The following is a 26085-nucleotide window of genomic DNA, read 5'->3' as shown; positions in this document are numbered from 1 at the left end:
ACCAACTGAGGAAATGAGCAGAATGTGAAGGACTGAACCAGCTTCGAGAAGGATGGAGGTGCCACTTCCAAGCTCCCTTCCCTATGTGTGAACTTCCTACGAATATGGACCAACACACCATGATAACCCACATGTTGTTGCTACACTAATGTCAAGTTCATACCACATTTAAAGATTGTGTTTTGCAAGGCTGCACATCACCCTCATCCATTGAGGGCTATGATGATGCCCTAACTACATCCCATCTCACCCAATCAAGGGAAGATATGGCATCATCGGCAATGGATTAACACTCACCTCTAAAATAAGGAGGAAGATAGTCCCGATAATGATGCGTATCTAAATTAAAATTCGAACAACCCAAATTGTCTAAACGATTTGCCAATTTTTTCCCTTTCCCATGGAAATGTGAGGGGAGGAGAATCGAGAGATGAAATGTCCAACTACAAGAGATTTTTTTTGGATATTATCAATTGATTATTATTTGAAGGAATTAATCACTAATTGAGAATCCCTTTCAGCATATAATTTGTTGAATTTTTTAAGTTTGGAAAATAATAGACCTTTATCTAATGCATGGAATTTAACTACATTGTTGGATTTGATTCCAATGGAACTGGCTAAAATAAATAGAATGCTTCCCTTATCATCTCTAAACTCCCTTATAAATCTTGGAGGAGTTGGCTTACCTTGACAAGATCCATCAAATTTCAACTTGATAAATTCTTGGACTGGAGGGGATCAGGAGTTAGGAGAGGAAATTGTGATGGAAGTTGTAGGTCAGAAAGAGGTCAAAGAAATTGGAGAAAGATGGAGATGTAAAATGATCAAGGCATCTCTAATGGAAGCCTTCCAGTCCTCATTGGACCAAAAGTGAAGGAGGATCATTTTTCTAATGCCTTATTTGATCTTATCCCAAACAAATTCAGGAGGAGAAGCCTTACTCTAGAATATTATACTATTACACTCTTTCCAGGTTTGCTAAAGAAAGAACCTTAGGAGGAGGTAATATACTCTATTTAGAATAGGTTTTGGACAACCATGTTTCTCCAAAGTTCAACTATGAGCCAAATGTTGTGCTACTTACAATTTGATTACTTTAAGAGAGATGTTGATAATGCACATATCCCATTAGAGAACGGGAAATAATTGAAGAGATTCTTAGAATCTTTCAAGTTGGATCGATAGAGAAATCAAATCGATGGACCTTCAAAATATTTTTTAATGATTACATCACATGTTAGTGTTTTATTTTTCATTAGTAGCCAAAGGAAGAGAGCAATCTTCTGCCACAATTTTTATCCCCAATTTTGTTTTCCAAACATTATGTTCTGGAAATGAGATATGGTCTATTGTTAGAGAGTAGGCTTATTTGACTAAGAAGGATCCTGTAGACCTGCATCCCCGCCAAATTTTGTCTTGCTCTTTCAAGATAACAATTTTCCTTTATTGTAGGGATGACCAAAAATTTTCCCAAGCTACAGAGTTTGGTCATGAATACCAAAATTCTAGTGCGAGCCATTTTCATTTTAAATAATGTTGAGGTGAATGTTTCTAGTAATCAACTACTTGAGGTTTTCCTTGAGAGATCATTGTTATTCTAAATTCAACCAAAAAATCTTGAATAGCTAATTATTGGAATTGATTCCAGGATTCAATTTCAGTCCTAGAAGAAGAGATCAAATTTCCCATTATGAATTTCCTAGAAGTTATGTTGTTGGATTATGTTTCTATTGTTGCTTGCAATGTTCCATATGGAGGATCCCTGAGGAATATGTTGAGATCTTAATGTTTTGACTTAGAACTAAGTTACATCCATATTCTTTATTGCATATATGATGTCATATTTCTTCACCTTCTTGAAGAGTTTGGCCCCCATCACCATGACAAGGGTTTTTGGGTCTCTCAAACTTAATCCCTCTTTAAGCTTCAGAAGACAAAGCTTTTCTCAAGTGACCAAGGCCCATTTTGTTTATTTACAAGTTCCTCCCCATGGAAAGGAGCACATCATTGAGGATAGGGAATTAAGAATAGATTTGAGGCTGAAAAAGGTAGATAGGAAAGGATTAAAGAAAAAAATTAGAAGGACCAAGCAACCTACTGTGTTAAGAGATCAAAAAGTCCAGTTGTCCAACTTATTATTCAATTTTTTAAGAAAAAAATACCAATGTTTCAATTTAAGACAGTTATCTACTAGAGGGGCTCCTGGATATTTGGATGGGAGGGAGAAAATTAGGAAACCTAGAAGATGAGAAAGATGTCTTTGAATAGAGAGGGGGTAGTTTAGAAAGGAGATCTAAGTTTTGGAGAAATTAATGGAGGTGCCAAAGCCCTCCATAAAGTCAACTAAAACTTAAGATAATTTTCACCCATGATCATTCATTCATCCACAAATTGTTGGTGCAATATTTAAAGGCCAAGGCAAAGACTTTTTATTTTTCCATTTGTTGAAAAATGTAGCAAAAAACTCTCAATTTAATTTTTCCTTAAATTGAGAAAATTTGAATTTCCACATTATATGTAGTTAACTTGTGTGGCATGGATTATATCACTTAGTTTACTCAGTAAATTCGATTTGGAGGAGTTAGAGTTAAATTAAGCATGTGTGATTGCTAATTTATAGAAATCAAGATCACTTGTTTCAAGTTGTTTAAGCTAAACTAGTTCCAACTGTTGGAGGAACTAGTGCAAGGTCAATTGTGTAGTGGGACTTTAGTCAAACTCATTGATCATCCAATTAACTAATCAATCATCCCAGAATAGCTAGTACGTGCATAGAATTTGAGTTCCCTAGGAGATTCCAAGGCAGTGTAACATCAGTTGTAGACTAGTATTGAGTGTACAAGTGTTTCATGCAGTTAGATGATAAACGTTGGGAATTGCACAATCCATTTTGGAGAAATTCCTAAATAATAAGGGCCTAATTTTTCAAGGAATTATTCAAGGAAATAGCGGCTCAAGCAGAGGCATAAATGGACTAAGTCTGGGTCAAAGCTTCTTAGTGAGAAGAGAGATAGGTTATTCACTTGCAAGTTATGCTCAATTGAGCAAAGCAATTGTAATACATATCATTAGATTAATACAAGAAGACATTGGGGTTTTTAGCAGTTTACTTTCCTCGAAAAAAAATATTTTGTGCATGTGTGTTATTTCTCACTGCATGTTTGTGATTAATGTTCTAAATTGTGAATTGAATTCCGCATAGCAGTAGAGTATGTTTGTGTCTTGTGATTGTGATTAAAACTTCATGAGAAGTTGAAAATCTACACCATAATTTCTACATGGTATCAGAGCAAGAATTTTGAAGTTGTTTCTCAGGAGGTTCAAATTTGCAATTTAGTGTAGCAGGATCTCTTCAGAGCTAAGAAGATAACCTTCAACGGCCTTGGAAGCGCATATAATTTCATTGGATGGAGGGATCACATAGAGGCGATATTGGATGACAATGGATTGTTAGAATACATCAAGAGTGATGTTAAAAAACCAGTAGAATTTGATGTCTAGAACCTTGCTCAATGGAAGAAATATGTAGCTAAGGAGAGGAGAATAATCTTGGAAGGAGTACACGACCACATTGTCACCTATCTCCATGGGAAAGAAACTGCTTATGAAATGTGGCAGGAACTAACAGATCTGTTCAAGAATAGTAGTGACTACAAGAAGTTGGCTCTCAAGGATAAACTTTGAAATATTAAGATGCAGAAGATTGGCACTATCCCGCAGTATCTGAGAAGGTTCACACAAGTTCATGATGAGTTGGCAGGAGTTGGTGTTACTGTTTCAGATGATGATTTTGTAAGCCTAGACCTTCTAGGCCTTACCATGAGCTAGCATCGGTGAATGGGAGGGATAAACTACCGAATTGGGAACACTTATGATCTAATTTGGTACATGAGGAAAAAGGTAGAATATTAGAGATGGAACTTCATCCAAGGGCAAGGATAAAGAAAAATTTGCATTGGTTGGAAAGGGAAAGAAGGGAAAAGGGAAGAAATCTCAAACCAAGCCAGAATCCAACCAAGGGAGCAAGAACAAATAACCTAATATTGGTCATCATCATCATCTGGTCCTGATGATGAACCACATTGGTTGCTTTGGAACGCATTGAGAGAATACTCTGGATGTGATTAGTACCAAAATATATCCCAACAATAAAGATTTGTCAAAAATTAAATGCTTCCATTGTCATGAATTCGGGCAATATGCCACGAAGTGTACACACAAAAAGGAAAGCAATAAGACCTTGGGAGAAGCAGTAGGTGAAGCCTTGGTTTCACAGTTCGAGATTGACTTTACCCTTATCGCAAGCATGGCCAGAATAGTGATGGGGAGTGTGTGGTACTTGGACTCAAGGGCATCATTCCACATGAAAGGGCGTAGAGATTTTTTTCAGTGACTTTGAGGAGAAATATTTGCAAATGCACATTGAGCTAGGGGACAATGGAAGGTACAAATCAACCGGGATTGGTATAGTCACCTTTCAGAGGGAATCACACTCTCCTCTCAGGCTCAAGGATGTCATGTTCATGACGGACCTAAAGAAAAATCTCATCTTTGTTGTAGTTTTAGAAGACCATGGTTATGATGTGATCTTCAGCAAAGGAAAATCATTCCTGAGACACATAGCCACAGGAAAAGTGAAGCAGATTGGGGTCATGTTGAAGGCTCGAAATTATTTGCCTCAACATTGGGGAAAACCACCCATTTGGGAACTTAAAGCAGCTCCATTTCCATTTGGAATGGTGACTCCAACTACGATTATGGGACCAGTTTCCCTTAATAAAAGTTATAAAAATGGATAAGATATATAAGTGCGAGGCTAATGATGTAAATAAAACTAAGAAATAAAGAATAAATAGACTTAAAGTATCTATCCCGAGAAATATTTCTCTATATATGTGACTTTAGAAAGATCTCACATTTAACATGACAATACAGATCATCAAATCATTTATGAGGTTAAAACGAATAAAGATAACTAATTTAATTAAATTAGTTGATGAAAATCATCACACATATAAGATTTTGTTGTTCATGCATATATTTAAAATATTTCAATCAAACACATCAAAAGTAATAAATGGCAGATTGCTTGTAAAAACATGTATGATAAACACAATTAAAATAACCATTCAACTCTTAAACACAGTAATAATACACAGATAGTAGTACCTGATATATCTTGACTCTACTCATGAGAGAAACAGTAATGGTTCAGATTTCTATTAAGATCACTTCAAGTTACAATAGTGAAAACCAAAATATTTCTTGCCAAAATTCAGAACCCCTTCTTCATATCAATGAAGGGGATTTATAGTTTCTAGTGAAAATAAAAATATAGTAAAGTACCATAAAATATTGGAGTGGTTTTAAAAAACCACACTTAAAATAAAGTAAAAAGACAATAATAGATTTCAGTTGTAACAACTTGATTATGGCTGAGATGAAGGCTACTCTCCCATACGCTGCCGAAGTTCACACATATATGTCATTGGCTTTAATTCGGGTGGATAATGAGGTTGTGTGCGCATTCATCTAGTGAATATCACATCGTTGAGTGCTAGAAGTAGATGAGTGGTCATGTTGGAGAGACACCTCAGCATTAGCCACTAATTATGAGGATTAAATAAGCAATGCCAATGCCATTCTAAGTCAACCTTTGACAAATTGTTGATTCTCTAATCCTTCTTCTTCAATAACCCCTGCCATGTTTTAGTTAGCAATTTAACATCAGGAAAATTTTCTCGGGGCAGTCTAGAATCAGGTTGGCGTGCAATAAATTATCACTAATAGATTCAGTGAGATTGTTTGAAATATTTGTGGCACTGAAAATCAACATTTTTGCATGCTTGAGTTTTATTTCCTAATCTTGGAAGACAATCTCTTTCTATGATTCTTTAATTTTAGAGAGATCAGATGTTCTCCCTTCAGTACTATCTTTCCATAATATATAATCAGAAATTTTCTCCTCAACCTCCTTATAGTATGTCCTCAAATCGGACAACTGAATCACTTGATTGACATAAGTCATGGATAGTGGCTAATTTCTGACAGAAAATAACTTGTTGTTGATCAAGGAGTGTGTTTAATTCTCTTGCTTTTTAAATTCAGATATCTTAGGATTCACTTTTAACTGCACAATCTTTTCTTGAAGTTCCCATATTTGAGTTTCTCGACTTTTCAAATCAGATTCATATTGAATATTTAAGTCATTAAAATTATTTTGAAGCTCTACAAGTTGTGCTTTCCACTGTTGAGCGATTGTTTGTTTCTCATTCTCTAAACCCTATTCTAGTTGCATAATTCTTTCATCTTTATCCCTTAGGAGTACTTCAAAGGATTTATCAATAGTAGCACTGGCATATGCTCCTACAAATTGTGAGAGCCTCTCGAGATCCTCATCAGGAGTAGCTTGAGCATCTTTCCAAATTACTTCAAAAGAAGCATTATCAGGGACTAAGGCTTGGGTTTGTTCAATTTTCCTTCTTTTTCTCTATATGCTAACCACAACTCTATGTTTTGGACTATAAACACATCAAGAGGAGGAATTTCTTCAATTTTCAAAACAACCTCAGAGTTCGGGAATACTGGGATGACTTCTAAATCATCAGTGTCCAAATATTTATCGGAAGTCCCAGTAGTAAGCGAGGTCTTCCCTGTAACTTCAGGGGTTTGTGTAATCTTCTTTTGCAATGGAGTCTTTAGGCTTTTAGTATCTATTTCTTTTGTGAACTAGTCCCATATTACATCCAGATTTTTGTCTGCCATAGTTTCTTCTACCTGAGAAGAAGAGGAAGTACATGTCTCTTTTGTCTGAGATACATTAAGGACTTGGATTGTAATAGCCAAGACTTTGTCCTGTTGTGTATTTTGTTGATGGATCGTCAATAAATCCATAAGAAAGTGAGTTATCATTTTATTTATTTACTAATTAAACTGAGTCAAATCCTCATGAATTAATTGTGCTATTGGTTGTTTCTCAACCCTTGCATAGATAGAAGTTGATTCAAATAAATCATCAATCTTGTCTCAATCATTCATGAATTTTCCTAAGTTTTGCTTATGCAATGATATTCTTCGCAGTATCATTAGGGTCATATTGTCTATTGGGAATAGTTGGGAAACTTAAACATTGAATTTCTTCAATCTCAAGACTGGCATGCCTGAAATTGTCAAGAGAATAGACACCACATTGAATAGGAAAGGTAGGCCACATTGTCTTTTTAGCATCTTTCAAAACCTTTTAAAGGTCATTCCCTACAGTTTGGTAAGCAGTCTCTTGGGCTAAGATTTTATCGGGAATATAAAGGGGCACATATGAGGGTTTGCAAGATTGTCGAAGATCCTAATATAAGTGAAGGATTTTTATCCAAACCATCTTCCAATTGATAATAAATCATTTTTGGCTTCAGTTGAAAGTCTAGAGCCTTCTCATCGAAGACACTTTGGTGGATGGGTAGTATAACTCCATTGAAAATTTTATAGAAATGAGATTGGAATTTAGATTCCCAGAGTATGTCATGATAGATATGGATAGGTGTAGGGTCCTCTATGGTCCATTTCCATCCCATAGATGTAAAATCAGAGGTGAAATAGATCGCATCCCTTATATAGGCGCTCATATAGAAAGGGGGAATAATGTTCTAAGAAAAATTATGTTCCCCCCTATAATTCAGGATTTTAGTGGGTATACTATCAAACAATATGTTTCCCCAATCCATAATATATCCATCAGAGGCAACATCAATTAGTGGTACCCACTGGTCTGATAATTTCTGGGTATTAGGGTAACCATAGATTCTACACATCATAGTAGTTATATAACATAATGGTCTAGCAAGGGAAGCAATAGCATACATACCCTTTTCCTCATGCTTGTGTTTGTTGGGATCTCTTCTCCATTCTTTGATGGGCTCTGACTAATCCTCATGTTCACTCATGAATTTTTGTACAAATTCCTTGTCATATTTTTTCTGAGGTTGTGGCAGATGATACATCTTGCTCAAATCATTGTTGGTAAATGACCCAATGATTGTCTACTTCTGAGTCATGAAATTAATATCTACAATATCTATGTGGTCAATAACCCATTTAACCATATCTTTATAGGGCATGATATTGTGTCAAGCTGCAATCCTATGCAGGAATGAATTGGCAACGTCACTGTAAGTAGTTTCAGAAACCGGGGTAGAATCACCAGTTGTGGCTATTTTCTTTGTCACCCTAGGTCCTTCATCTTCAAAAATTTTATAAATGGCTTCCTAAGAGGAGATTCTAGCATCGGGAGTACAGGTTGTATCTGAGAATAATGCAGACATTTCGGTAGCTTCAGGTGGAGGAGAAATCAGTTGTTGTTGAACAATGGGTTTCTTCCTAGTTTTAGTTGCCCTAGACATTTCCACTGAGCTTTTCTTATTGGGGCTAGTCTGCAAAGGGAAAAAACGGAAATAAGTGGAAACTTTCTTAACCGAAGAATTCCTTAGAGTGAATAACCAATTTCATATCAATTCATGTCTTTATGAGCAAAATCTAGTGATATCAAGCTTCAATAACCAAATTGTTTAAAACTTCAAAATCATAAATTCATTACATTTAGCCATTAAATGATAAAACGTGGATTCACATTGTACACGTCACCATAATGGAGGATTATATCAGAGAAATATTATGATTTTATCTTTGAAACTTGCAGTATTCTTACCTTTCGATGGCATTATTATTAAAATGTAACGGATAAAAATATAAGCGGGAGGGATATCAGAGGTCTTGTACTAGAGATTTGAAATCAGGGGTTGAAAAGAGTGACAACCAATAGGAAATTCCAATATGGATAGGATGGGTTTATCGGAGGATCAGAGGATTGGGAATATAGGAGATCGTTGATATGAGGATATCAGAGTATCAGAGATGTCATATATCGGAGGATCAGGATATCAGAGTATTTTGAGTGGTACTTATATGAAAAGTTATGATATTCAAAAGCTCCAATATGCTGGAAATCTTGTGGGTTTAAGAATTTTATTATTATATTCACAAAGAAGTGCTTTATTACTTTAGGCTTAGAATATTTGAAAACTTTAATCGGGGAGGGATTTGTCGCAACTTATCCTATGGGACATGTTACAACATTTGAAATATTCCGATAAAGTTCTTTCGATAATGCATTTTAAATAAAATCCTATGGGTAACGTATTTATGAATATGTGTTATGAGCCTAAGTTCCGATACGAAAACTCTGATAAGGGAATTCTCTCATTTATGGCATGTTTTTTGTGAAAAAAACTAAACTTGTCTTATTTTATTAAAACTAAGGGATTTTATCTAAATTCAAAAGGGTCCCCATTATTTCTTAGTTCTACTATCAACCTTAATGGGGAGGTTGTTGAGTAGTACAACAATTGGCAACATACTAGGAGAAACAATTATCTATGTAAACATAAATGAAATTTTAACTATTAAAGAAAAGTAAAAGAAAAGTACTTAGAAAGGTAAAAATTCTTGAAGTTTTAATTGGTAAAGATTACTCTGAAGGAAAGAACTCATTATTTTACAAACTGCTTCACAACTTGTTATTGATGAAAATCATTATTGTCTTTGTTAGTCATTTAGTCAATTATAAAGATAAAGTTAAGAACTATAGAAGCTTAGCTTTTAAGATAAAATTTGTTTGTCACTGGTAGAACCACTGCTGCTAGCAGGCGTCCATAGCCTTGACGGGGTTACCATTTAACCAAAATGTACCAGTATCCCATCCACTTATAGTAATTTTTTGAGGTAGTGATTTTTTCTTTTAGAATTTTTTCTTTTAAAGATTACTTGAAAGCCATTATCCTAGCTTGGTAACCAGATTATGGCAATGCCATTCACATGTTATAATGATATTGAAAAGGTCGACTTATGATGAGACCTCTTGCATTATAGTTATGTAACCATAAGTTGTTATCTTGGTATGGTGACTAGTGATGATAATGTCAATATCATTGGTTTCCCATGATAATGGTAGGTCGGCTCATGATGAGACCTCCTATCTTTCAAGTTTTATATATTGTTGAATTACACTAAACAAATTTAAAATTAGTGGCTAGGGAGGTATATTCACTCCTTAAGAGTAGTGGATGACAATTGAAGCCAAAAGATGCTAAAAATTCAAAATAGTCTTTACCTTTTTAAAGAAAACTTTTCATGACCAATCATAGGGAAACATGATTTATTAAAGTGTCAAGTTGTGAATTATTTACAACTTAATGGATATAAAGATTCCAAAAATTTGTAATAGATGCAATACTAAACTTCAATGTTAAAATTCGTTTCTAACAATTCTCCTTCAATTAGTCTTATTTCATGTAAATAATGAGAGACCCCAATACGAAGTCAAAAGTGCATTGTCTAATTATTACTTAGGCTAGAGAAACCATTATATACATGTGATTATTTACATATTTACAAAAGGCTAAATATCCTTAAGAAAAATATTTTTTCAAAACTAGCCCATTAATGGGAAGAGCATCCCTCTTTCATTGTAAATCTTGGAGGATAAAGGTTGATGGGGCGAGTTTCTTAATGATCTGACATGGACCTAGCCATAACTTCTGGAACTTTGTGTGTTTGCCTTTTTCTTTGTGGCTTTGTCGCATTTTAGAACTAAATCCCCAATTTCAAAAATTGTGTTATTAACTGAACTTGTATCAAATGAAGATTTAACCAATTGTTGATGATGGGCATGAACTTGTCTATCTTTATCCCTTTCTTCTTTTAGCTTAATAATTTGGGACATCCGCAATTGTAAAGCAGAAGAATGTTTTTGTTCAATAGATATCATTAGGGCTAGTGATGAAATAGCTAGATTAGGAGGTAGGATAGATTTTTTCCATATACTAATTGAAAAGGAGAAGAGTTCCTTTAGAGACCTTTTAAGTGGTTTTGTCAGCCCATAAAGCAAAAACTAGAGCTTTGTGCCAATTTCTTTGATTTTGGTCAACTATTCGTTTGATTATTCTAATGAGGTTTTTATTAGTAGACTCTACTAAGCCATTTCCTTGATGGTAATAATTTGCAGAACACTTAAGTTTAAAACCTCTTTTAAGAGAAAATTCAATAATGGTATTTTCAGAAAAATAAGATGCATTATCAAACATAATGGCATGAGGAAGACCAAACCTGGTAATAATAAATTGATCGATAAATTTAATAATATTTTTAGAATTGGCCACCTTTAGGGGTATTGCTTCCACCAATTTGGTGAAATAATCCATAGCGGTCAAGATGTATTTATGCTACTTGGAAGAGTTAGAAACAATATCAATTATTATTTCCAGTCCCCATTGCTCAAAAGGTTTCTCAATGTTAACTGGATGCAAGGGTAAGGTTGGTTTTTTTTGTCTTCCTGAAGTAGTCTAGCAGACCTTGCATTTTCTGACATAGGCATGAGTGTCCTTGAATAGATTCGGCCAATAGTATCTAGCATGCAAAATCTTATGAGCAGTTGTGTCTCCATCATAATGTCCACCAGTTGGTCCATCATGTACCTCCTGCAAGACTTTTTCTACTTCAGATTTTTCTAGACATCTTAACAAAACATAATCATAATTTCTCTTAAGAAAGACATCATTGACAAGTCGATATTGATTAGATTTAAGTCTGAGAGCTCCTTTCTTTTTGTAATTGAGTTCTAATGGAATATAACCATTTTTCAAGTAAAAAATAATATTATCATATTGAGATTCAGTTTCGATGGGGAATAACTCTATAATTTGAACATTATTACCTAAATCTTCATTAGTCGAAGTGTCCTAAGCTCTAGTAATTAATTTGCAAAAAACTTTACTCGTTACTATTTTATATGGTTTAATTTCTAGGTCATATTCTTGCAAGATGGTAACCCAATTTGCCCTTTTCTCTCCCAATTCCTTTTAGATAAGCAATTGTCTAACTGCAGGGAAAGGAAAAATTAATTTTGTATCTGATTTTAAGAGGAATGGCATGAAATGTTCGATGGACTTAAAAATTGTAAATGCTTGTTTCTCAGCCTCTAAATAATTTAGCTTAGCTCTCTGTAAATTGGAACTAAAGAAAAAAATTGGAGCTTCAATTTGGTGTTCATTAGGTTGAGTCAACACTGCTGCATAGGATTGTTCAGAAGCAAAAATATAAAGAACAAATTGTTTAAAGAAATTAGATAACGAAGGGGCAGCAATGAATGATTGTTTTATTGACTCAAATTATTTTCTTTTGATCAGTCCCCATTTGAAAATTGACTTCTTCTTTATCATAGACTGTAAGGGAAGGACAATTTGAGAGAAATCTGGGACGAATATGTTTAGAATAAATTGTAATGTCATCTAAAAACACTACAATTGATCAAACCTTTGAAAGCAATATCCATGGCTCTTTACAAAGTAGCTCCAGCATTAATCAGTCCAAAAGACATTTTTTGATAAGCATATGTCCCCCACTTAGTCATGAATTTATTTTTCAATCTATCATCTGGATGTACAAGAATCTGATTATAACCTAAAAATCATCTAAGAAAGACATTAGTTCTTAACCAACAATAGATTGTAAAATTTGTTCCATTGGAGGTAAATAAAGTTATATTTTTCACAAGATTTGTTTAAATTTCTAAAATCCATACAAATATGAATATCTCCATTCTTCTTTCTAACTGGCACAAGATTTGAGACCCACTTGGAATGTCGGAAGAATTATTTTAGCTTTGAGAAGCTTATTTAGTTTAGTCTTAATCTCAGGAAGAATTATTTTAGCTTTGAGAAGCTTATTTAGTTCAGTCTTAATCTCAGCTTCCATGTTAGGGTGAATCTTCCTAAGCTTTTGTTGAATCGGCTTGACACATGATAGCATAGGAATGTGTGTTGAATGATGGATGTGTCATAAGTTTTTAGATCATCATAATTCCATGAAAATGCATCTTGGTATCTTTTCAACAAATGAATGAAAGAAAATCTTGTACCTGGTGAAAGTCCAAGGCCTAAATTAATGTTTTGAGGCTTATGATCAGATCCTATGTTGACTAATTCAAATCTCAAGATAGAACTCTGAGTTTTGCAAATGATGGTCCTTTCGAATCTATCTTTCAAATCATATAAGTCTTCCAATTTTACTGCGAAGACTTGTTTTGCATCTTGTCAAGCTTGTCTTCATTAATGATTTGGTCTGGGGAAGATCCTTCTAATGTTAAGAAACTCAATATGTCGCTATCATCATTAAACACACATGATCCAGATGGCTCCAAACACACTCAGAGGTCAAAGAGGGCTTATATGAGCTGAAAATTCAAAGTGTTCAAATTGCTCTCTGACCAAGACAAGATCGTAGTGCTCATCGCCCTAATTCCAACAGTGCGAACGATACTCAAATCGAAGTTCGTATGAAGGATATAGAGCTGGTCAAAGTGGGCATGTGGGCCAGGTTTAATGATATTACAAATTGACCGAGTCCGGGACATGGAACTTGGCTCCCGGAAGTGAGAAAATTTTTCAAACACCCAATTTGTCTAATAACCCTTAATTTTGGTAAAAAATTAAATTTATGGTTGGTTTTAAAAACCAAAAAATGGGTTTACACTCTTGCTCCACATACCATATATATTTCAAATATGCAATGGTGGGTGGTCAAACCCTGCCACCAACGGAGCCACCACACATGTAATGTGTAACAGGCGAAAACTGGGGTCGGCAGGACTTGAACCCACATTGTCCGATGGTTAGCTCACCCCACACAGAAAACCCATGACACATAACAACTAAATGTTGTAACTGTTACCATAGCCAATGGAGCCACATAACCAATCCAGTAACTATCTACCAAGGGCCGCGACATATGTTAACTTTCACTTGACCACCAGCCACATAAACTTAAAAACATAAACGCACCATCGCTATATGGGGGGTTGGTAGGGCTTGAACCCCTAACCTTCCTGTTAACACTCTGCCAAACTTACCATTAGGCCCAACGAACACCTTTGTAAAGTCCGCCCACAAAAATATACTTAAACCCGACTCATTTTCCATTCGAACCACGGTATCACCGAGCGGATTGGAAGAGCGTTGAACAGACCAACAGAGGAACGCATGGAACCGCGAGTCTGTGGAACTGTGACAGAGCAAAACCTTGTCCATAGGTGTTGTGGAACCATGAAGTAAGGAATCAATTGATACCTCAAAGATTCCCTAGGAGGTAAATTTTTACTGTGACAGAATGTTATCAAGTTTACAGTTATTTTTCCTGAAAATTTCATAGGGAGTGCGATGGTGAAATCAGATTCACCATCTGAACAATGGAGTTGGAGTTGTAGGTGCCTGGTAGTAGGATTCCCTTTGAAGCTGAATTTTTCTAGTGCCGAAATGCAACTAACTTTATACTCAGTCTTCTCATAATTTTGCAAGGATCGTGATGGTGAGATCAGATTTGTCATATGAGTATCAGATCTCCAATCAGCCAATGGGGAGGAATCTTTGTGGAATCATGAGCCCGAAGGCCCAAAATTTGACGATGTCATCATTGGACAAGTTTACAGTCAATTTTACACCACTCATCACCAAGAATTCAGTGGTGTTGTCCATTTCAGCAATTGAGCTTTGCATTTTTCGGTCATCTTCGAAAGTGGAGGTATATGATGCAGTTATGTCATATTTTGCTTCTTGATTTGTTGAGATGATGTTTGTATTATTGAAATCCCTAATTACCATAATGTCAAGGGATGTTTGTTTACCACATTATGTGAGATTGTATTAGCTTGCCATGTTGGAGGAGAATCCATTTGAGTGAGAGTTCATGAAGGGAGAACGTATCATGGAGAGACATTCCACTCTGGTTGAGGGTATCATCCTTGTAATGACAAATAACATAGTATATACATCATCATCATCTTGCAACATTAATGAAGCAGCCTCCACTCTGTTATCGGGAAAACTAGTGTCCAGTTAGAGTTGCTAGTCCCACTAAGACGGGTAGCTATCTTAGAAACAAACAGATTAAAGTTACTTGTGTTTTCCTTTATGAGAGATAGATGAGAGAGAAGCAAAGAGCACCAACCTCAGTCTTTCGCTAGTCTCCTTGCTTGTTTCCTCTCTCCTTTGATAGAGCTTTCGCCACTCCTTTCTCGCTTGTCCCGCTTCCAAGAACACCTGTAGAGTCAAGGCAGCAAAATACCATCGAATTATAGAGATCTATAACCATAAACAAAATAGGATCAGATGTACATTAACCATATAAATGCATACACAAAAAAGATTCAGAGATATACAAGCATATGGAGAAAACTCAAATAGCTTTATTGATAGAAGCAGTAGAAGAGAGGATTACAACCAGGCTGTCTGATCCAGCATCATCCTCCCAGCATGAAAACCCTCTTCACCTCATACAAAGCAAGATCACCCAACAATGTCTTCAAAGAGAAACCAACAGCGCTTCCTTGCAAATTACAAAATTCCAGCCCCTGGATCTCTTGGATGAGGGATCCATATATAAATGTTTTTAGGAGAGTGAGTTAGCTTCTGGGATTTTGATTAGTGTCATTTCACTAATAGTTCTTGGTTCCACTTGGAGATTTTAGATCTCTTACTCATCCCTGGGCGAATTCAGAAAGGCAAGTGTCATATGAGCAGTTTCTAGAAGATTCTCTAGGTTTCCACCTAGCAAATTGATTCTGCCATTTGTCTGCTCTCGATCATCACACCCTACAGAAGGGATTTCTAGTATACATCACACCCCCCGTGTGTAATAGGTGAGATGCATCACACCCTATGCATGGAGCAGTCTGTATGGTCCTGTTTTGACTAGTTCTGAGTAGTTTTTCATGGAGAACTTTTGGGAGATGATGTAATCAGCTGACCTTGTTCCTTTAGGTTATGAAACAACCCTTTTAGGGGTTTAGAATCCCTTGGTTTATGGACATATTTGATTGGGGTTGTAGTGCCCAAATATGTCTATAACAGTTGCCCCCTAAAGCATGAGGTCGTAAATCCTTTTGATGTCAGGTGAAATGCTTTATAATGAGGATCCGAGGTTTTTTCAAACTGGAAGGTGACCGATAATAAGATACAATACAATACATTATCTTCACAATATTTTCATGATCTAACTGAGGTGGGCATTCCCATGCTCAGCTTTATAAACTCATATTCATGTACATAAGACAGAAAATCGTCTGTGTGGCAAACTGATGATTCTGGTAGAGCCATCATCCTTTAGTTTGGATGATTATCTGTGCAGCAATGATGTACATTTGATGTCTTTATTTTCCTGAATATATCGCAGCCTGGATGGATGAAACTAGATCTGGGGTCTTCAAACTCGTTCAATATTCGCCCGAAGTACAAGTTGATCCATGTGAAAAGATGTTCTGATGTCGAACATGGAAAGACATCGCCTAATTACCAGCCAATGATGTAAGTTGTTAACAGGTGTGAGAGGAATCACCGATAATGATGATGACCCTCAAGGTATTGCAGTACAATTCACGTGATGTGAATACATGAGCTGATGTTAAACACCACGTAAAATATTTTGGTCGAAGGCCATTGATGTAAACCTGTCACCGAAAGTGAGAAATTTTCCATTGAGGCATGCAAGCTTTAAAGTACTAAAAGGGTTGTCCCTAAGTCAACTTCTTGGATAATAAGCTAATGTTGACAAGAAGTGGTCCGTCATAGGAGGGCCTTAATGAATCCCACATATACGACACGGAACGGAGAAAATGATTTTGTGGAGGTGAAAACAATCTAATGATACAAGGTTCAAGGTGGCGATCATGAAAAATGGAGAGTGAAGGTATTGTAGTGGATGAGACATTGGCTAGGTTTGTGAATTCTCTGAGCGACTTCTCTTGAACATACCAGCGACACTGAAATGGATTGGTAGCATTAACCCCAAGGTGGATGGTACGGTGGACCAATGGTGATATGACCGGTGAATGGAATAACCCAACCCGACTCAATCATGGTGACAGAGTGAAAGTGTCATGTTCAAGAGCGACCTGCTACCAATGAATCTATTCAAGTTTTCTTCCCTTTTTCCCCAGTCATTGCTGACTAGTACCTCTTTATTTTTTTCAAGCTTGAGGAGGATAAAATATGCTTGTTCTATAATTTTCCCTTCAGGCAAACCTGTCGCTATGTTTTAACGAGCCTAGCGACAGTGAAACTCACTCTTGTCTGCATGGACAAGTTTGTCGCTATTGTTTTAACAAGTTTAATGACAAAGATAACTCGGTCCTTTTCAATTTTAGAGAGTCTAAAAGGGACGGAAAGGCAACTCCAGTGGTCCTTTTTTGTAATGTAATCCCTTAAGTCCAAAAAAGTGTAAAATAACATGAAAGGGATGACTTTTTGATAATTTTAACGAGCCGAACATGACAAACGCTTGATCTTTTTGTGTAATAATCCCTCAAGTCCAAAAAGATTAAAATCTAGAGGAGGGATGGCACTTCCGGTCACTTTAATGAATTGGAGAGGCCAATTGCTCGGCAATCTTTTCATATTTTACGATTCAGATGAAAAGAGCTTAAAGGAGACTCGTTTTTGAGGAACGAGTGATTTTTTTGGATAGAAACTGGTTCTAGGGAAGGTTTGGAACTTTTCAATCATGGCAGTGTAAAGAGGGTGGCTAATAGAATCACTCATCGCAGTTTTTCCTCAAAAGGGTAAACAATCAAATGGAGGCGTATGATCGACTAAAAAAGGGTGGAGGTGATGGTAAGAACATGACCAAGGTTCAAAAGATGATAATTATGCGATCACAATGGTTATTTACTGAGGGTGGGGTTCATTTTTTGATGAGCTTGAACTCTATGGGACATTTTCTCATTGCTAGGTTTATATTTTAACAAGCTTGAACTTCGCATAAAACTGCTCATGGCGAGGTTTATTTTTTAACGAGCTTGAACTTTGCGTAAAATTGCTCGTGATAATAGTCAAAGACATTGATTTCATCATTAACACTATGTTCTTTTGACAGTCATGCTGCCTATTCAATTACTCCATCAAATCGATTAGAAATGTGAATACATGCTTGAAAAATGAGTTAAACAACCATATTTTACTTGAACTACGTGAATAGTAACATAAAAATAGTTTTTACCTCTCATTTTTACCATTTCATTCAAATTTGGGATTTTTGGAGCTCTGGAGGTGTTTTCCCCTTTGATTTTCACCAGTTGATTCTGGGAGATTTTGTGGACTATTTTCGGTGCCGTCTGGACCAGGTAGGAGCTAACCTTGAGCTCTTCATTTGCATTCTTTCCTTTTCTGATTTTGAGCATGCTTTCTTGTTCTTTTGGGCCTCTAGGGTTTGAACAATTCGTTCTCTCCCCATCGCACCCAATGTACATCAAAAGGTGTGATGCATACTGAGCTGGCCATTGGCCAGTCAGGATGCATCTCACCCAGTACACAGCTGGGGTGTGATGGGCGCAAAAGGGAAAGTTTATGCACTGTTTTTCACGGAAATTTTTGCCTGTTTTTGCCTGAATTAGGATCCTAATTCTTCTCTTGTTTGTTTCTCAAAGATTCATTGGATCAATATGGTTGTTACATGGCCTGAATGCGAGCATGAAGAAGAGGACATGGTTTCTTTACATGATCTGGGTACGGTGACTACTTTACGAAACTGTGGTTTGCTCAAATTCTTTCGCATATCCAGCATGAGGCAACAAATCAACTTGTTGCAATATTTTATTGATGCATGGGATCCTACCAACCAAGTGTTCTAGATTCGAGGTAAATCCATCCCTTTAACAGTTGAGGATATCTACTTCTTTACCTGTTTATCGAGGCATGGTGCCCCTCTCTTACTATCAGGATCCCCCCATGGAGGTGAATCTGTGAGGGATTATATTCGCTGATTTTGTAGATATGGATCTCAGCCGAGCAGGGACGACAAGATTAGTATTTGAGATGTCACTGACCGGTCCTTGAGGACTATCTTATTCACCTTTGCTAGATTGGCTAGTAGTGCAGCTCTTCATTTGGCCAACAGGTCCTATATGCAGTATGCTCTGGAATGCCTTGAACCAAAGGTATTCAACTGGTGTGATGCAGTACTTTTGGTTATAAAAGAATAGCTCTCCAAGGTGAAGAATGGAAGATCTAAGAACTTTGGTTATGGTTCTATTCTCACCGCCTTCGCCTTGGAGAAGATCCCACTGATGCAGCCATAGTACATTTCACTCGGATCGCCAGTATCGACGAAACCACGGATGCAGAGATGGGTCGATCTTATGGCCAGACATGCTGGTCAGTCACAGATTTCATTCTCTGATGCCTTCTTTGAGTAGTTTGACCATCAGGAGATGGTATTTGCTGAGTATCCATATGCTAGGATGGATTTCTAGGGTGACCCAGATTTGGTGCTGCCATCTGGCGAGCAGTGGGGTGTTATAGGTAAAAGATCTGACCATATCTTTGTTTATTGTTTTTATATTGTTCTCATGTCTTTTAAATGTTATCAAGACTAATCAAACTCATACATTCATGCATTCATTGGACCAGTGTGACCAGCAGTGTGCCCAAGGGTAGCATCTGTTGTTCCAGCAGGAGAGGTTGTAGGGAGGGTTGCCCTTCACGATCTGGACGTAGCTGAGACCCTTGCAGTATTGCAGGATCATGTCGAGGGTCTCACCCTTGGTATCCAAGAGGTGAGGACCGATGAGTTACCTCTGAGATTACAGCGCCATACTATTGGCGTGCCGAGTCGATATACGAGGCTCTTATGTATGATCGCACAAGCGGTAACTTTTTATCACCCGCACCATTAGTCTAGGGTGCTTTTCCGCATTTTTGAGTTTTTGGGTCACGTGACTGATTTTTTCTTGGACACAAAACATTTTGACAAACTATAAATAGTTATATATATTTTTGATTTTCGGAGCTTTATTTTGGTTAAGTTATATGATCCTGATGCAAATGTTGATTGAAATGCTTTCTTTTATAAATGCTGCAAATGCCTATCTAACACATAATTTGTTAATGAATCAGTTAATGTGTTTAAGTTTCTAGAAATGTGTTGATATTGAATAGAATCAAACTGCCTTTCCTAAATCCTGACCCTTAGGAACATACGATAGATAGCTGGATTTCGAATAGAATATATGCCAGTAAGTTGTAGGATGACAAGTTGTGAGTCTAGCCTGACAAAATTTCAGCATATGCCATGTGTGGTGGCATCAGAGAGAAGTTCTATCAATGCGCTATACTCAGCGATGTTTTCCGTTGATCGACCAATACATACTCCTCTGAAACTCACTAACTCTCCTTTTGGATCAAAATGGCCCAGGCCGCAAAAGATAGGTTCTGCGTACTACGACTAGCTCCGTCGGCATATCCAACGAGTGATTCCAATAGGATCGACATCTACAACAAATGCAAAAGACGAATTACCTAACCAAAATGATCACTCTTGACGAAAAAAAAAATGTAACAAAAGCATATGAAGAGGTCACTATACTTAGTCAAGAATAGTAATTCTTAAGGTACAACCCGTTTCGGGGTTGCACCAGTGGAATTCCATTGTAATCTACTAGCTCGTAGGCTCCTTTTGCTAACACTCATTTAACAATGTAGGGACCCATCCACAAAGATTGGAACTTTCCTGCTCCCAATTTATTGGATTCCTGATCATAAAGCAAGACCGGATCACCCTCTGAGAAGACACAGGGTTTGACATTTTTGTCAAACTATGCCTTAACTCATTTCTTATGGGCTTCGTTAGCTAAGGCGGCATCACGATAGATTTCATCCAATTGGATTAGTTTCAAGAAACGAGCCTCTTCCTCTAAAGTTCCAGGGAGAAGGTCAATTGCAAGCTTGAGAGATGAAATCTCACATTGAATTGGTAAGACGGCTTCTTGACCATACACCAGCTGGAAGGGTGTAAACCTGGTCACATTTCTTACCGAGGTCCTGTATGCCCACAAGGCTCAGTACATGATTAGGTGCCAACTCTGTTTGTGGACTCCAATCATCCTTTGCAGCATGCGCTTTAGGACTTTGTTGATGGCCTCAATTTGTCTGTTAGCTTGTGGATAATACGGAGTAGAACTATCGTGGGACAATCCTAGTTTGGTAGCCAATTTGACCATCATGTGATTGCGAAAATGTGATCCATGATCTGTGACTATAGCCTGTGGAACACCGAACCTAGAGACTACATGATTGAAAAAGAAAAGAGCAGCTGTTTCGCCGATGTTGTTTAATGTAGGCATCGCCTCGGCCCATTTCGTAAAATAGTTGACTACGACTATGATATACCCATGCCCCCTGGCTGAGGTGGGGTTACATGTCATGAAATCTATGCCCCATTTGGAAAATGGCCCAACAACTACTACCGGTTACAAAGGTGTGGGTGGTATTCTAGTTTTCTGGTTGAAGATTCAATAAGCATGGCAACTTCTGACTGCAGTTATACAATCTTTGAACATTGTTGGCCAGAAGTTACCTACTCGTAAAATATTTTGTGTCGTAGCGTAACCAGATTGATGCCCCCCACACGCGCCTAAATGACAATCATTCAAGACTTTTTTGGCCTCCTCATGGATGAGGCACCTTCGCAGAACTGTATTGATACCACGACAGTAAAGCGTATCACCGACAATCATGTAGTCTTTTGCTTGGTATCGAGTACATCATTGTTCAGGGCGAGAGGTATTAGGCCTGTATGTTTGGGTTTGGAGATAGATGATTATATCTTCGTACCATGGATCGCTTGATGATATCAGAAACAAAGATTCATCCACGATTGTTGCTTTGGATGTTGAATCGTTGAATGATGATGGGAAATCGCATAATAACTCCGCAAAAACTAGAGATTTCTTTGATTTGGATTTTATGAATTCCAGATCAAACTCTTGCAAAATAGCTATCCATTTTTAATATTTGCTTCCAAGTAACTGACGCGACAGAATGTAAGAAATTGGGTTGCAATCTGATAAAATAGCAGTTTTGTGAAAGATAGAGCATCAAAGGAAGCTTGCGCAACCTGATCCCAGTTGAAGGGTACTTCATTTTTCAAGAGACGCATATAACCTTTAGCAAGTTCGGCGTAATTTGGAATGAACCTCCTCAAAAGGTTCGCTTTCCCTTGGAGTTTCTGAATCTGAAACAAATTTGAAGGTGGAGGCATATCGATGATTGCTTGAACCGTACATGGGTCTATTCGAATTTTGTCTTTAGAAACCACGAAGCCAAGTAAACGACCAGAACTGACATAAAACACACACTTGTGTGGATTGAATCGTATCTTGTAGTGTCGGCAACGTAGAAATATAGCTCTCAAATGCCACGGATGATTAGTCCGCTTTTTCGAATGGGCCGGAAGATCATTGAGATATGGTTGAACGATGTCCTTGATGTCATGGAAGGCATAATTCATAGCCCTCTGAAAGGTTGCCCCTGCGTTCTTTAAACCGAAAGGTAATTTTCGATATGCGAATGTGCCCCATGGACATATAAATGCAATCTTCGACTGGTCCTATGGGCATATATTTATTTGATTATACCCGAAAAATCCATCCATAAATGAAAATATTTCACATCTGGCGCATTCATCAATTATCTGGTTGATGAAGGGTGTAGGGTAGTTGTCTTTTGGACAAGCTTGATTTACATCCATGTAATCAATGCACACTCTAATTGTTCCTTGCTTTTTCATTACAGGAACAATATTCGATACCCAATCAGTTAGAGGAACTAGGTAAATGAAACCAGCATGTAAAAGTTTTTCAACTTCTGCCTTAATGGTAGCGGCTTTCTTCGGGTGCACCTGCCGAAGCTGTTGTCGTACCAGTTTGACATCTGGATACATCTTGATTTCGTGTTCAACTATGCTCAAGTTAATGCCTAACATTTCTTCGTATTACCATGCAAAGACATCTCTGAATTCGTGAAAGAGAGCGCAATATATTTCCAGTTCTGAAGAAGAACAAGATTTGCCGAAATGAATATTCTCTACAACATTAGGTTTGATCGAGATATTTATGGCAATAGTTTCTTCAATATTGGACAGGTTTCACTCAGAATCCACCATATTTATAGTATTTGATAGAAAATCAAAAACTGAAGGATGATCAAGGTCGTTGGAATAATCTTCGTTGTAATCTGGAACATGGGAACGATGGTGGTAATCTTCCCATGGTGCCTCTTCTATCATCATCGACTAAATAATTCCTTTGTCTGTAGAATGTACATGTGACCAAGGATCTGAAGAGGTGCCATATTCCTTTGACCTATCCACCCAAACACTCTATGAGCGTTGATTTGGGTTTTTTCGCCCAGGCTGAGAAAATTGATTGCTACAAAATCTCTATTGGGCTTGGAGGCAAACCCTGTTGATGATCCATGCTAACAAAATGTTCAGAAATCTTTTGAATGGAAGATATCATGTTGCAGGCTCCTATTGTTGCCACTTCCGCCAGATTACTTGGAGGCGGTAGGGAAAAAGTACCCATCAAGGTAGGGTCTTTTAGTAGTCCTACTCTGACATTTTGAAGCAAATGAGAGCTTCCATGGATCATTGGAATGCTTCCTGTAACTTGTGAACTGTTGGGGAGAAAGGTTTGTTGATCAACGATTGTAATTCCTCCTTGGAAAGGAAATGCAATATTCCTAAAGTAAGTTGATACAATAGCGGCCATGGCATAAATCTAGGGTCTTCCCTGTAAGATATTGTAATTGAGGTTTCCATCGATAACTTTGACGTCAATTTCTACTGTTTTTCACCCCAGTTCAACTTGTAAGTTACTTAAAATCCCGTACAGGGTGTATTTTCATCCATCAAATGCTTTTAATGTCGTTGATGATCTTAAAAATGGTGGTGATCCTAAAGTTTTCCAACAACTCATTGACATAATGCAGGTAGATGCCCCCTCATCAATAATTGTTCGATGAACAATTTTGTAGAGGGCTTTCACTTAGATGAGGAAAGCGAGTTGAGCTAGTAACTGAGGTTCAAATCCTTTATGATTAAAGGCCACAAGATTGCAATCCGTTGGGTCAATCCCACCTATTGCTGATAATAGAGCCTGCTTTTGGGAGGGGTAATTTTGCAGTACTTCAAGTGTCGACATAGCGGACGGCAATTGGGCCAGATCCTCTACTATATTATAATTTTGTGTTGCTCGGGCACGAGGATTAAATGACAATTTGTGTACTACTCCTTTTGGCGGCTTTATTGTTAGCTCAGGAATGATGGGTGGCACAACTTCGGTTGAAGTTGTTGTCGAACTACTAGGTTGGTCTGTGGCCTTATTGTTTGACAGCTGTGGATTCCCATAATATTTGTTCCTTGTCGATATCAAAGCATCATTTTGTTGTTTCGAAATGGACAACATAAGCACTTGGGATGGGGAAGCATTGTCGCTAGCAACCAGATTGGTTTCTGGGTTTGGAAACGAGTCAGTCAATATTGCAGAAGTTCTTGAATTCTTAAATATTTTCTTAACTTCAGCTTTATATGGACAATCTCTCATCCAATGGTCCTCATCGCATATGAGGCATGTCTGATTAGGTTTCTTTTGCCTAGAAGGGTTTGAAGAATATTTTTCAGGAGACGAATCGTCCTGTTTCTTCTTTTTTCTTTTCCCTTTCTTCTTGCCCCCTGGCTGCTTTGGTTCTTTTCCTTTGTCAGTCGCACGGCATTAACTTCCGAGGCAAGAAGTTCTTCATTTGCATTTTGACTAGAAACCGTACGGGCTTTCTTAGATGTAGCCTTGGCAGTTTTTGTGCTAGTTGTACCTATCACGCCATCGTTGACATGAGAGTATTTGTTTGATAGGAGGAGGAGGAACAGAAAACTCTGGTCTAGGAGCATCAAGGATTTTGTCGTAGAGCGTGCCAGATGGAGTATAAATCAAGTCTAGATATTGCACACAAGCAATGACTTGCTCTTTAGTGACAACCCCACCCTTTAGCCACATCTTCTGTAATAGAAGGTAATAGTGACTTAATAAACCATGCAGCTAGCAGCTGATCAGGAACATATGTTTTTACCATTATGACGTCGCCACTCATCCATTCATGTTTCGTACCTTATGGGTAACTGAAAATGGGTTAAAAAGGTAGTGGCAAGGGCACTGAAGTTGTCGAATGAAGCTCTAGGCAATTCAATGTACCATTTTGCTGTCGGACCAATTAACATTCGCTGAAAGAGGCGAAGCCTAATCGAATCATCATTGAGAGTGTTGGACAAACACCACAGATGAAAGGTCATCACATGATTCGACGGATCTTCACCCAGATTTCCATTGAATTTAGGAATATTTGACAGAAGTTTATGAGGAATCGCCGGCCACCAAGGGGCGTAAGCAATTGGATCATTTGTTAGCCGATTCAGATTTGGTAATTCCAACGTTGCGATGAAAGGCAACTGTTGATTCAGGTTTGGCGAAGCATACCCAGGATAAGATGGGATCGCCTGAGTAGTGGGTCTTTGCATACCAGCATAATGTATTTGATGCTGATAACTTTGATAAGGTTGATGGGCATAACCATTATGATATGATTGATGGTGACTGTTTTGAATATACGGTTGCCCATTACCTGCAAAGCTTTGTTGCTCAAGTCCTTGGTAAGCTTGCTGGAATTGTGGTTGTTGATATTGAACCAGCCATGGTTGTGAAGCCATTTGTTGTTGCCCAATACTGGATGCTTGACCAAGATAAGGGGTGATAGTACCCATTTGAGCCTAGGTCACTTCAGTTAAGGAGCCACTAGTCGGCGATTGTGGTTGAGTCATTGAGACAAAAGGCTGTTATATTACGACCTGAGAGACTTGAGGTTGACATACAACAGGCAGCGCTTGTACTTGCGACACCATTACAATAGCTGGTGTAGTGGGAATATTCGACATAGGTAGATTTGGTTGCATTGAATATACAACTCTTGGTTGTTGAGGCTATATCGACACCAAACCACTGGATGCAATTCCAGCTTGACCCGAATTCCATTGTGAACTCTCATATGGTTGTTCTCCTAGAGGTAACAATGAAAAGGCATATTGCCCCCCATATGGCGGCAACCCAGTGTTCAAAGGAAAAATTGGTCCTTGTAGACTGGATTGCCCAAATTGATACTGTTG

The 26085-nt window shown here is 37.5% G+C and overlaps 1 protein-coding gene across 1 annotated transcript in view; it reads left to right on the top strand.

Moving 5' to 3' along the window:
• LOC149263359 (uncharacterized) overlaps positions 1–26085 on the top strand; it is a 139560-nt gene that overhangs the window by 26504 nt on the left and 86971 nt on the right. The gene's annotated exons all lie outside the window — the stretch shown is intronic.

Source organism: Pinus tabuliformis, chromosome 6, assembly GCF_031772625.1.
Source record: "Pinus tabuliformis cultivar Carrire ecotype Pingquan chromosome 6, CPIR1, whole genome shotgun sequence".
Lineage (NCBI taxonomy): Eukaryota > Viridiplantae > Streptophyta > Pinopsida > Pinales > Pinaceae > Pinus > Pinus tabuliformis.
This window is presented reverse-complemented; position numbering and strand designations above follow the sequence as displayed.